The sequence below is a fragment of the Delphinapterus leucas genome, chromosome 8, assembly GCF_059928025.1.
Source record: "Delphinapterus leucas isolate spDelLeu-1000000601 "Yukka" chromosome 8, BTC_Dleu_Yukka2, whole genome shotgun sequence".
Lineage (NCBI taxonomy): Eukaryota > Metazoa > Chordata > Mammalia > Artiodactyla > Monodontidae > Delphinapterus > Delphinapterus leucas.
The window spans coordinates 58,534,044-58,547,716 of NC_143136.1; the positions used below are offsets into that span (position 1 = coordinate 58,534,044).

The 13,673-nt window shown below is 40.9% G+C and overlaps 1 protein-coding gene and 1 pseudogene across 7 annotated transcripts in view; one reads left to right on the plus strand and one right to left on the minus strand.

Moving 5' to 3' along the window:
* Positions 1-13,673, minus strand: part of LOC111172887 (uncharacterized) — a 113,550-nt gene that overhangs the window by 47,933 nt on the left and 51,944 nt on the right. The window lies entirely within an intron of this gene.
* On the plus strand, positions 1,149-6,189 carry LOC149748566 (MARCKS-related protein pseudogene; annotated as a pseudogene).

The window sequence follows — 13,673 nt, forward strand, 5'->3', positions numbered from 1 at the left end:
AAAGTGTGCTAAGGTCTTTGCAAATATTACATATGTTATTTGCAAATATTACATGTGTTATTATGAACCTCTGTGACTTTACATGTGGTAAAATCAAAATTAGAAATTTACCTCAAGCCACTTATCTTGAATGGATCCAGAAGTCAAACTCAAGGCTGAGTAAATACATTTGAATGAGGAGACATAATATCATTGTCCACTTTTTCTTTGCCAGTTTTAAAAAATACTTATATTTCATAGAAGCAAGGACATTTTAATAAGCCAAAGCAAGGGAAGACATGATCTTAGAAAAAAAGACAGAGTCAAGCAAACACCTCAACCCTCCTCACTCCACTCCACAGTGTGGCACTGGATCTAGGGTGGTCAGGACCTGGGTAAAGACTTGAGCTAAGGACTTAGAGGCAGCCCAGGACATAGTCCAGGTGGGGCGGTGGCAGCCACTGTTGGTGCTCACTCAAAGCAGCACTCCAGAAGCAGCTCAAACTTCTGACAGCAATGTGGCTGTCCAGATTTTCCACAGCTGCCTCACTGCATGCCCCAGCCCAAGCTGAGCCAATGCTCTGGCCCCGCTCCAGTCCCACTCATTCCATGGCAGCACAGCACCAGATCTGGGGCAGCCAAGACCAGGGAAAAGATGCAACCATGGGCTGCATCGAGCAGAGCTGCAGACTTCTACACAGGCAACACACTGGTCCTCTAGAACAGCACAAGCCCCACTTGCTTCAGCACTCCCCTCCTTCGGGGCAAAGGTCCCAGTGCGGGAGAAGGAAAAATACACACTTAAACGGAACAGAGCCAATGCAAGCCTGACCCTCAGGGCTTCTGCTCCAGCAACTAGGGATCAGACCCCACCCCTGACAGGACGATGACAGCCAGCGAGCAGAGAGGAAGTCCCACCTCAAACTGTGAGGCTCTAGCTCCTCCATCACCAGCCACAGTGCCTACCAAGGTGACAGCAACCAGCACAACCTGAGGAAAGACATGACTGGCATCCACATAACTTCCAGCCTTCCCGCCAAAGGCACTGGGCACACGCGCTCTGCATAGGGAGGCTTCCACATGAGAACACCTCTTTAAGACCACAATAGGTAATGGTTTACCTAAATTCATAGACAGAAAGTTAAGTAAAATGAAAAGGAAGAGGAACTACCCTCAATTGAAAGAACAAGAGAAAACCCCTGAAAAAATAATGAAACAGAAATAAACAATTTACCATATAAAAAATTCAAAACAGGGTGGCATTCTGGCACAGAGTGGGGCCGGCACAGCTAGTGGGAGGGGGGCATGGAGTGGGGCCCCTTCCATCAGCCACGAGTCCCACCCCATCCCCCCCCCCCCCGGTGAGGCCCACCTGACCAAACTATCTCCTGTGGAACAAGCCCAGGGTGGCTCCAGGCGCCCCTCCAGCAGAACCCCACCATGGGCAGCCAGAGCTCCAAGGCTCCCCAGGGCAATGTAACCACCAAGGAGGCAGCAGGCACTTCCCCCGCAAAGGTCAATGGACAGGAGAACGGCCACAAGAATGGCTGCGTGAAAAGCAGTGGAGACTTATCCCCCAAAGGTAAAGGGGAGTCGCCCCCTCCCCCATGAATGGAACAGAGGAGGCAGCTGGGGCCACTGGCATTGCCATCAAGCCAGCACCCCCTAGCCAGGGCGCTGAGGCCAAGGGGGAGGAGACCCCCAAGAAGAAGAAGACATTCTCTTTCAAGAAGCCTTCCAAATTGAGTGGCCTGGCCTTCAGGAGAAATTGGAAGCCGGGGCAGGATGATCTGTCTGCCTCGTCACCCACAGAGGAAGGGCAGGAGCGGGGGGGAGTCGGTGCCTGCAGCGAGGAAGGCACTGCCCAGGGAGGGAAGGTTGCCGCTACCTGAGAGCCAGGAGCCCCAGGCCAAAGGAGCAGAGGCTGGTGCTGCCTCCAAGGGAGGAGACACAGAAGAGGCAGGGCCCCAGGCACAGAGTCATCCACTGCTCGGGCCGGAGAGTGGCCCTACACCAGCGGGTAGGCAGAATGAGTAGCTGGGTGGGGGCAGATGGGTGATCTCTAAGCTGTCCTTGCTGTCCTTGTGGTCACTGCCTGGACCTGGTGCCCTGGTTGCCTCCCTGTGCCCAGAAGGGAAGGGGCTGTTGCCCCCTAGCCACGTTCCCTCTCCTCCTCTCCTTCTTGTGGATTCTCCCATCATCCATCTGGTCTTCCTCTTAAGGCAGTTGAAGATGGTCCCTTGCAGTTTCCTAAGTTAGGTTAGTGATGGGAAATGCTCCTGCCCCTGGCCCTACCTCCTTCCCTGTCCCCATCCATGCAGAAGGCAATTGCTGGTTTTCGTCCCCAATTCTTTTCCAGGCAGGTTACTCCCCAAATCCTTGAGCCAGAGGTGGGGGTGCCTACACTCCCAAACCATGAGTGTCCAGCCTTCCCCTGCTGAGTTTGTAATCTCTTGTGCTGTGCCTAGTGGCCCCTGGGCTGGGGAGGACACTGCCCCTGTCTGGGTTTTTATAAATGCCTTACTCAAGTTCAAACCTCCAGCTTGTGAATCAACTGTCACTTTTTTGACTTGGTAAGCAAGTATTAAGCTTTGGGGTGGTGGGGAGGTCTGTAATGGGAAACAACTTCTTGTCTTTTTTCTTCCCCTCTCAGTGTTGTAAATTACTTTTAATGGCCAAACTCCAGATGTGTACCTTTTTTTTTTTCTAACTGCTAAAACCATTTTCTTCCACCTGGTTTTACTGTAACATTTGGAAAAGGAATATATGTCGTCCCTTTAAAAAAAAAAGTTCAAAACATTAGTAATAAAAATGCTAATCGAATTAGGGGAGAGAATTGATCTAAACATAAATCATTTTAACAAGGAACTAGAAAATATAAAAGACCCAATCAAAAATAGATAATTCAATATATGAAATAAAAAAACACACTAGAAGCTATGAATATCAGACTAAATGACACAGAAAAACACATAAGTGATTTGGAAGATAAAATAATGAAAATCACCCAATCAGAATAGCAGACAGAAAAACAAATGAAGAAGAAAAAAAACGAAAGTAACATATGAGATCTCTGGAATAATATTAAACCCACCAACATTCACACTATAGGGGTTCCAGAATAAGAGAGAGAACGGTATAGAAAATGTATTTGAAGACATTATGGCTGAAAACTTCCTAAAACTAAAGAAGGAAACATATATCTAGTTACAGGAGGCACAGAGGGTCCCAAACAAGATGATACCAAATAGACCCACATCAAGGCATACCATAATTAAAATGGCAAAAATTAAAGATAAAGAGAATTCTAAAGGGAGCAAGAGAAAACCAAAGAGTCATGTACAAGGGAATTTCCATAAGGTTATCAGCTGATTTCTCTGCAGACACTTTGCAGGCCAGAAGGGAGTGGCATGATATATTCAAACTCCTGAAAGGGAAAAACCTGCAACCTAGCATAATCTACCTAGCAAGATTATCCTCTAGAATAGAAGGAGAGATAAAGAACTTCTCAGACAAGCAAAAACTAAAAGAATTCAGCAATACTAAACCTACCCTAAAAGAAACCTTGAAGGATCTTCTCTAAATGGAAAAGAAGAATCTAGAGGAAAGGGTAAATCTCATTAGGAAAGGCAGATATATAGCAAGAATTGAAGATTACTTGAATAAGCCAGTATGTAGATTATAACACAAAAAATTGTAAAAGCAACTATAACTACAACAAACTGTTAAAGGGATAAGCATGAAGATGACATTTAAAAAAACAAAATGTGGGGAAGGAGAGTAAAGAATGTAGATGTTTTAGAATGTGTTTGAACTTAAATGACCATAAGTTTAAATCAAGTAGATATAATTATGGGTCAACATATATGAACCCCATGGTAACCACAAATGAAAAACCTACAATGGATACACAAAAAAACATAAAGAAAGGAACAGAAGCATACTACTAAAGAAATTTATCAAACCACAAGGGAAAAAACAAAAAGAAGAAGAAATGAACAGAAAAGGACTACAAAAACAAGTGGAAAACAAATAATAAAATGGCAATAAGTACATTCCTATCAACAATTACTTTAAATATCAACAGACTAAATGCTCCAATCAAAAGACATATGGTGGGCTTCCCTGGTGGCACAGTGGTTGAGAGTCCACCTGCCGATGCAGGGTACACGAGTTCATGCCCCAGTCCGGGCAGATCCCACATGCCGCAGAGCGGCTAGGCCCGTGAGCCATGGCCACTGAGCCTGCGCATCCAGAGCCTGTGCTCCGCGACGGGAGAGGCCACAACAGTGTGAGGCCTGTGTACCGCAAAAAAAAAAAAAAAAAAAAGACATATGGTGGCTGACTAGATTAAAAAAAAAAAGACCCTTCAACATGTTGCCTACAAGAGACTTACTTCAGGGCTAAAGACACACATAGACTGAAAGTGAGGGGATGGAAAAAGATATTTCACATGAATGGAAATGACAAGAAAGCAGGGGTAGCAATACTCATATTAGACAAAATAGACTTTAAAACAAAGGCTATAACAAAAGACAAAGAAGAGCATTATATAATGATAAAGGGATCAATACAAGAAGAGGACATTACACTTCTTAACATATATGCACCCAATATAGGAGCACCTAAAGCAAATATTAACAGACATAAAGGGAGAAACTGACAATAATACAATAATACTAGGGGACTTTAACACTCCACTTAGATCAATGGACAGGTCATCCAGACAGAACATCAATAAGGCAACAGTGCTTAAATGACACAACAGACCAGTTGGCAGGGAGATCAGCTCGGTGCTTTGTGACCACCTCGAGGGGTGGGATAGGGAGGGTGGGAGGGAGGGAGACGCAAGAGGGAAGAGATATGGGGATATATGTATATGTGTAACTGTATCACTTTGTTATAAAGCAGAAACTAACACACCACTGTAAAGCAATTACACTCCAATAAAGATGTTAAAAAAAAAAATAGACCAGTTGGATTGAATAGATTTGTCTACAAGACATTTCATCCCCAAACAGCAGAATACACAATCTTTTCAACTGCACATGCAATGTTCTCCAAGATAGACCACATACTATCCTGAAGAACATACTGGGATACTAGGGCACGAAACAAGCCTCAACAAATTTAAGAGGATAGAAATTATATCAAGCATTTTTTCTGACTATAATGGTATGAAACTAGAAATCAACTACATAAAGAAAAATGGAAAAAGAACAAACATGTGGGGACTAAACTACATGCTACTAAAAAAACAATGGGTCAATGAAATCAAAGAGGAAATCAGAAAATACCCCAAGACAAATGAAAATGGAAACACAGCTTTCCAAAATCTATGGGATGCAGCAAAAGCAGTTCTAAGAGGAAAGTTTATAGCAATACAGGCCTTCCTAAATAAACAAGAAAAATCTCAAATAATCAACCTAAACTACCACCTAAAAGAATAAGAAAAATAAAAAACAAAGCCCAAAGTCAGCAAAAGGAAGGAAATAATAAAGATCAGAGAGGAAATAAATAAACAGAGATAGAAAACAACAGAAAAGATCAGTGAAACTAAGAGCTGGGTTTTTGAAAAGATAAACAGAATTGAAAAACCTTTAGCCAGGCTCACCAGGAAGAAAAGAGGACTCAAACAGAATAAGAAGAGAAATTACAACCGATACTACAGAGATATAAAAAATCATAACAGAATACTACAAACAGTTACATGCCGACAAATGGGACAACCTAGAAGAAATGGACAAATTTCTAGAAACATACGGCTTGCCAAGACTGAATCAAGAGGAAACAGACAATTTGAAAATACTGATCACTAGAAGTGAAATTGAATTTGTAATTCAAAAACTCCCAGCAAACAAAAGTCCACGATGGGACAGCATCACAGGTAATTCCACCAAAATATAAAGAAGAACTAATACATATCCTTCTCAAACTATTCCAAAAAAATTGAAGAATATGGAACACACCCAAATTCATTCCATGAGGCCACTATTACCCTGATACCAAAACCAAACACAATACAAAAAAAGAAAATCACTGGCTAATATCTTTGATGAATATAGATGCAAAATTGCTCAACTAAATGTTAGCAAACTGAATCAAACAATACATAAAAAGGATCATACACCATGATCAAGTTAGATTTATTCCAGAGTCAATATTCCCAAATCAATCAACATGATATACCACAATAACAAAAGGAAGGATAAAAATCACATGATCATCTCAATAGACAAGAAAAAGCATTTGATAAAACCCAACATCCATTCATGAGAAAAACTCTCATCAAAGTGGGTATAACAGGAGCATATCTCAAAATAATAAAGGCTATTTATAACAAAGCCACAACCAACATCATACATAATGATGAAAACTAAACTTCCCACTAAACTCAGGAACAAGACAAGGATGCCCACTCTCACCACTTCTTTTTAACATAGAATTGGAAGTCCTAGACACAACAATAAGACATGAAAAAGAAATAAAAGGTATCCAAATTGGAAGGGAAAAAAGTAAAGCTGTCACTATTTGCAGATGACATGATACTCTGTATAGAAAACCCTAAAGCTTCCACCCAAAAACCATTAGAACTAATAAATGAATTCAGCAAGGTCACAGGATACAAGATTAATGTACAAAAATCTGTTACATTTCTATACACTAATAACAAAATATCAGAAAGTAAAAAAAAAAAAAAAATCTCATTTAAAATCTCACCAGAGAATAAAATACCTAGGAATAAACTTAACCAAGGAGGTAAAAGACCTATACTCTGAAAAGTTTTGATGAAGGAAATTGAAGATGATATAAAGAGGAAAGATATCCCATGCTCTTGGATTGGAAGAATACTGTTAAAATGGCCATTCTGCCCAAAGCAATCTACAGATTTAATGGAATCCCTATCAAAATACCCATGACATTTTTCACAGAAGTAGAACAAATAATCCTAAAATTCGTATGAAACCACAAAAGACCCTAAAAATAATCTTGAGGAAAAAGAACAAAGCTGGAGGCATAACCCTCCCAGATTTCAGACTATACCACATAGCTACAGTAATCAAAAAAGTATGGTACTGGCACAAAAACAGACCCGTGAATCAATGGAACAGTATAAAGCCCAGAAATAAACCCATGCACCTATAGTCAATTAATCTACAACAAAGAAGGCAAGAATATACAGTGGAGGAAAGACAACCTCTTCAACAAGTGGTGCTGGGAAAACTGGACAGCCACCAATGAGATTAGAGTATCCCCTCACACCAAATAAAACAATAAACTCAAAATGGTTTAAAAACCTAAATGTAAGAATGAAAACCAAAAAACTCCTAGAAGAGAACAGAGGCAGAACACTCTTTGCCATATAAATTACAGCAAAAACAAATGAGACCTAATTAAATTTAAAAGCTTTTGCACAGCAAAGGACACAACAAAAAAACAACCTATGGAATGGGAGAAAATATTTGCAAATCATCGATGTGACTGACAAGGGATTAATATCCAAAATATGTAAACAGAGAATACAATTCAATATCAGAAAAACAAACACCCAATCAAAAAACAGAAAGATCTGAATATTTTTCCAAAAAAGACATACAGATGGCTAACCAGCACAAGAAAAGATGTTCAACACCACTAATTACTAGAGAAATGCAAATCAAAACCACAATGAGGTATCACCTCACACCTGTCAGAATGGCTATCATCAAAAAGTCTACAAACAACAAATGTTGGAGAGTATGTGGAGAAAAGGGAACCCTTGTACACTGTTGGTAGGAATGTAAATTGGTGCAGCCACTATGGAAAACAGTATTAAGGTTCCTCAAAAAACTAAAAATGGAGGTGGAGTCAAGATGGCAGTGTGGGAAGACACAGAGTTAGTGTCTCCCCACAACTAGGGCGCCTGCCGGCCGCTGGTGAGGGACTCTGATGCCCAAGGAGGTGGGAGGAACCCCAAAGTGTATAAGTAGGATGTAGGGGGACTGGGGGGGAGGAAAAGTGGAGGCCAGACAGGATTGGCGTACCTGAGGCTGGGGAGATGAGAAGAGGCAGGTGGAAGGAACTCTCCGGGAAGAGTGGGAGAGGAGTGAAGGCAATTGCCCCGCCCATTCGGGCCCGGGGAGACTGCGGAGCTCCCAGGCGATCCCCGGCCCTCCAAGGCCCCCTCCAGGCCGTGTGGGTACTTGAGGGCATAGGATGGAGGTCAGGGTGATCAGGAGAGGCAGGCAGGAAGAGCCATCCTGAGGAACAGGAGAGGAGGGAGGGAAACTGCCCTGCCCACTTGGGCACAGGGAGCCTGCTGAGATCCCAGGCCAGTCCCCTGCCCTCCATGCCCTCCCCCTCCCCCCTGGCCGCACTGGTCCTGGGGGCATAGGAGGGAGGCCTGGGAGATCAGCAGAGGGAGCCGGGAGCGGCCCTCCCAGACCAGAGGAGCAGGAGAGGAGGGCGTATGCCCTGCCCACTCAAGCCCAGGAAGCCTACTGGGCCCCAAGTGAGGTCCCCTGCTCTCTGAGACCAGGGCTGGGGGTCACGCCCGGGCACCTTCTGTTCCTTGAGCCTAAGCCCAAACCCCCACAGTCCCCAGGGCCTTTTGCAGCCATGTGGGTCCCGAGCATTGGCCCTGCCCACAGCCCAAAACTCGACCTTGCTTAGGCCCCGCCCTCCACAGCCAAGGCCTTTTCCCCCTGTTTTTTTTTTCTTTTCTTTTCCCTCCTCCTCTTTTTTCCTATTGTGGTACTGATGTACCTTCCAGTTGTTGATTCGTCTATATTTTTATTTTTACATTCTTTCTAACATATCTGATAGTGTCCTAGTCTAATTTTATTTTTTACTTTGATATTGTTTCTCTTTTTGCCACCCCACGCAGCTTGCAGGATCTTGGTTATCGAGCCCACGGTTGGGCCAAAGCTCCGGCAGTGGGAGCTCCGAGTCCAAACCACTGGACTAACAGAGAACCTCAGACCCAAGGGAATACTCATCAGAGTGAGGTCTCCTGGAGTTCCTCATCTCAGCACCAAGACCCAGCTCTACCCAATAGCCTACAAACTCCAGTGTTGGAAGCCTCAGGCTAAACAACCAGTAAGACAGGAACACAATCCCACTCATTAAAAAAAAAAATTAGACAGCAAAAAAATGTCACAGATGAAAGAGCAAGGTAAAAACCTCCAAGACCAAATAAATGAAGAGGAAATAGGCAATCTACCTGAAAAAGGATTCAGAGTAATGATAGTAAAGATGATCCAGAATCTAGGAAATAGAATGGAAGCACAGATTGAGAAAACACAAGAAATGTTTAACAAAGATGTAGAAGAAATAAAGAACAAACAAACACAGGTGAACAACACAATAACTGAAATGAAAAATACACTAGAAGGATTCAATAACAGAAAAACTGAGGCAGAAGAACAAATAAGTGAGCTGGAACACAAAATGATGGAAATAACTGCTGAGGAGCAGAATAAAGAAAAAAGAATGAAATGAATTGAAGACAGTCTCAGAGACTTCTGGGACAACACTAATTGTACCAACATTCGAATTATAGGGGTCCCAGAAGAAGAAGAGAAAAAGAAACAGTCTGAGAAAATATTTGAAGAGATTATAGTTGAAAACTTCCCTGACACGGGAAAGGAAATAGTCACCCAAGTCCAGGAAGCACAGAGAGTCTCATACAGGATAAACCCAGGAAAAACACACCAACACACATATTAATCAAACTAACAAAAATTAAATTCAAAGAAAAAATATTAAAAGCAGCAAGGGAAAAACAAAAAATAACACACAAAGGAATTCCCATAAGGTTATCAGCTGAGTTTTCAGTGGAAACTCTGCAGGCCAGAAGGGAGTGGCAGGATATACTTAAAGTGATGAAAGAGAAAAACCTACAACCAAGATTACCCAGCAAGGATCTCATTCAGATTCAATGGAGAAGTCAAAAGCTTTTCAGACAAACAAAAGCTAAGAGAATTCAGCACCACCAAACCAGCTCTACAACAAATGCTAAAGAAACTTCTCTAAGTGGGAAACACAAGAGAAGAAAAAGACCCACAAAAACAAACCCCCCAAAACTAAGAAAATGGTAATAGGAACATACATATCGATAATAACCTCGAATGTAAATGGATTAAATGTCCCATCAAAAGACACAGGCTCACTGAATGGATACAAAAACAAGACCCTTATACATGCTGTCTACAAGAGACCCACTTCAGACCTAGGGACACATACAGACTGAAAGCGAAGGGATGGAAAAAGATATTCCATGCAAATGGAAATCAAAAGAAAGCTGGAGGCTTTCCCTGGTGGCACAGTGGTTGAGAATCTGCCTGCCAATGCAGGGGACACGGGTTTGAGCCCTGGTCTGGGAAGATCCCACATGCCGCAGAGTAGCTGGGCCCGTGAGCCACAACTACTGAGCCTGCACATCTGGAGCCTGTGCTCTGCAACAAGAGAGGCCATGATAGTGAGAGGCCTGTGCACTGCGATGAAGAGTGACCCCCGCTTGCCACAACTAGAGAAAGCCCTCGCACAGAAACGAAGACCCAACACAGCCATAAATAAATAAATAAATAAAAATTTTAAAAAAAGAAAGCTGGAGTAGCAATACTCATATCAGATAAAATAGACTTTAAAATAAAGCCTGTTACAAGAGATAAGGAGGGACACTACATAATGATCAAGGGATCAGTCCAAGAATAAGATGTAACATTAATAAATGTTCATGCACCCAACATAGGAGCACCTCAATACGTAAGGCAAATGCTAACAACCAAGAAAGGAGAAATCAACAATAACACAATAATAGTAGGGGACTTTAACACCCCACCTACACCAACAGACAGATCATCCAAACAGAAAATAAATAAGGAAACACAAGCTATAAATGACACAATAGACCAGATAGATCTAATTGATATTTATAGAACATTCCACTCAAAAGTGGCAGAATACACTCTCTTCTCAAGTGCACATGGAACACTCTCCAAGATAGATCACATCTTGGGTCACAAGTCAAGCCTCAGAAAATTTAAGAAAACTGAAATCGTATCAAGCATCTTCTCTGACCACAACGCTATGAGGCTGGAAATCAATTACATAAAAAAACTGTAAAAAACACAAATACATGGAGGCTAAACAGTGTGCTACTAAATAACCAAGAGATCACTGAAGAAATCAAAGAAGAAATTTAAAAATACACAGAAACAAATGACGATGAAAACACGACAACCCAAAACCTGTGGGACATAGCAAAAGCAGTTCTAAGAGGGAAGTTTATAGCAATTCAATCTCACCTCAAGAAACAAGAAAAATCTCAAATAAACAATCTAACCCTACACTTAAAACAACTAGAGAAAGAAGAACAAAGAAAACCCAAAGTCAGTAGAAGGAAACAAATCATAAAGATCAGAAATAAACAAAACAGAAACGAAGACTACAAAAGCAAAGATCAATAAAACTAAAAGCTGGTTCTTTGAGAAGATAAACAAAATTGATAAACCCTTAGCCAGACTCATCAAGAAAAAAAGGGAGAGGACTCAAATCAATAAAATTAGAAATGAAAAAGGAGAAATCACAAATGACACTGCAGAAATACAAAGGATTTTAAGAGACTACTACGCACAACTATATGCCAGTAAAATGGACAACCATGAAGAAATGGACAAACTCTTGAAAAGGTACAATTTTCCAAGATTGAACCAGGAAGAATTAGAAAATATAAGCAGACCTATCACAAGTAATGAAATTGAAAGTGTAATTAAAAATCTTCCAGCAAACAAAAGTCCAGGACCAGATGGCTTCACAGGCGAATTCTATCAAACATTTAGAGAAGAGCTAACACCAATCTTTCTCAAACTCTTCCAAAAAAGTGCAGAGGAAGGAACACTCCCAAATTCATTCTACAAAGCTACCATCACCCTGATACCAAAACCAGAAAAAGACATCACAAAAAAAGAAAAGTATAGACCAATATCACTGATGTATATAGATGCAAAAATCCTCAACAAAATACTAGCAAACAAATTCCAACAGCACATTAAAAGGATCATACAGCATGATCAAGTGGGATGTATCCCAGGGATGCAAGGATTCTTCAATACACGCAAATCGATCAATGTGACAGACCATATTAACAAACTGAAGAATAAAAACCGTATGATCATCTCAATAGATGATCAATAGAAAAATCTTTTGACAAAATTCAACACCCATTTACGATAAAAACTCTCCAGAAAACGGGCATAGGGGGAACCTACCTCAACATAATAAAGGCCATGTATGACAAACCCACAGCAAGCATCACACTCAATGGTGAAAAACTGAAAGCATTTCCACTAAGATCAGGAACAAGACTATTACCACTCTTATTCAACATAATTTTGGAAGTCCTAGCCACAGCAATGAGAGAACAAAAAGAAATAAAAGGAATACAAATTGGAAAAGGAGTAAAACTGTTTGCAGATGACATGATACTATACATAGAAAATCCTAAGGATGCCACCAGAAAACTACTAGAACTAAATGAATTTGGTTAAGGTTGCAGATATAAAATTAATGCACAGAAATCTCTGGCATTCCTATACACCAACAATGAAAAATCAGAAAGAGAAATTAAGGAAACACTCCCATTTACCACTGCAACAGAAAGAATAAAATACCTAGGAATAAACCTGCCTAAGGAGAGAAAAGACTTGTACTCAGAAAACTATAAAACACTGGTGAAAGAAATCAAAGATGACATAAACAGATGGAGAAATATACCATATTCTTGGATTGGAAGAATCAATACTGTGAAAATGACTATACTACCCAAAGCAATCTACAGATTCAATGCAATCCTTATCAAATTACCAATGGCATTCTTCACAGAATTAGAAAAAAAAATCTTACAATTCATATGGAAACACAAAAGACCCCGAATAGCCAAAGCAATCTTGAGAAAGAAAAACGGAGCTGGAGGAATCAGGCTCGCCTACTTCAAACTATACCACAAAGCTACAGTAATCAAGAAAGTATGGTACTGGCACAAAAACAGAATATAGATCAATGGTACAGGATAGAATGCCCAGAGATAAACCCACACACATCTGGGCACCTAATTTATGACAAAGGAGGCAAGAACATACAATGGAGAAAGACAGCCTCTTCAATAAGTGGTGCTGGGAAAACTGGACAGTTCCATGTAAAAGAATGAAATGAGAACACTTCCTAACACCATACACAAAAATAAACTCCAAATGGAATAAAGACTTAAATGTAAGATCAGACACTATAAAACTCTTAGAGGAAAACATAGGATAAACACTCTTTGACATAAACAACAGCAAGACCTTTTTTGACCCACCTCCTAGAGTAACAGAAATATAAACAAAAAAAAACAAATGGGACTTAATTAAACTTGAAAGCTTTTGCACAGCAAAGGAAACCAAAGACAAGACAAAAAGACAACCCTCAGAATGGGAGAAAATATTTGCAAATGAAACAACAGACAAAAGATTAATCTCTAAAATACACAAAAAGCTCATGGAGCTCAATATCAAAAAAAAACAAACAATCCAGTTAAAACATGGGCAGAAGACCTAAATAGACATCTCTTCAAGAAGACATACAGATGGCCAAGAGGCACATAAAAAGTTGCTCAGCATCACTAATTACTAGAGAAATACAAATCAAAACTGCGATGACCCCACGCCGATCAG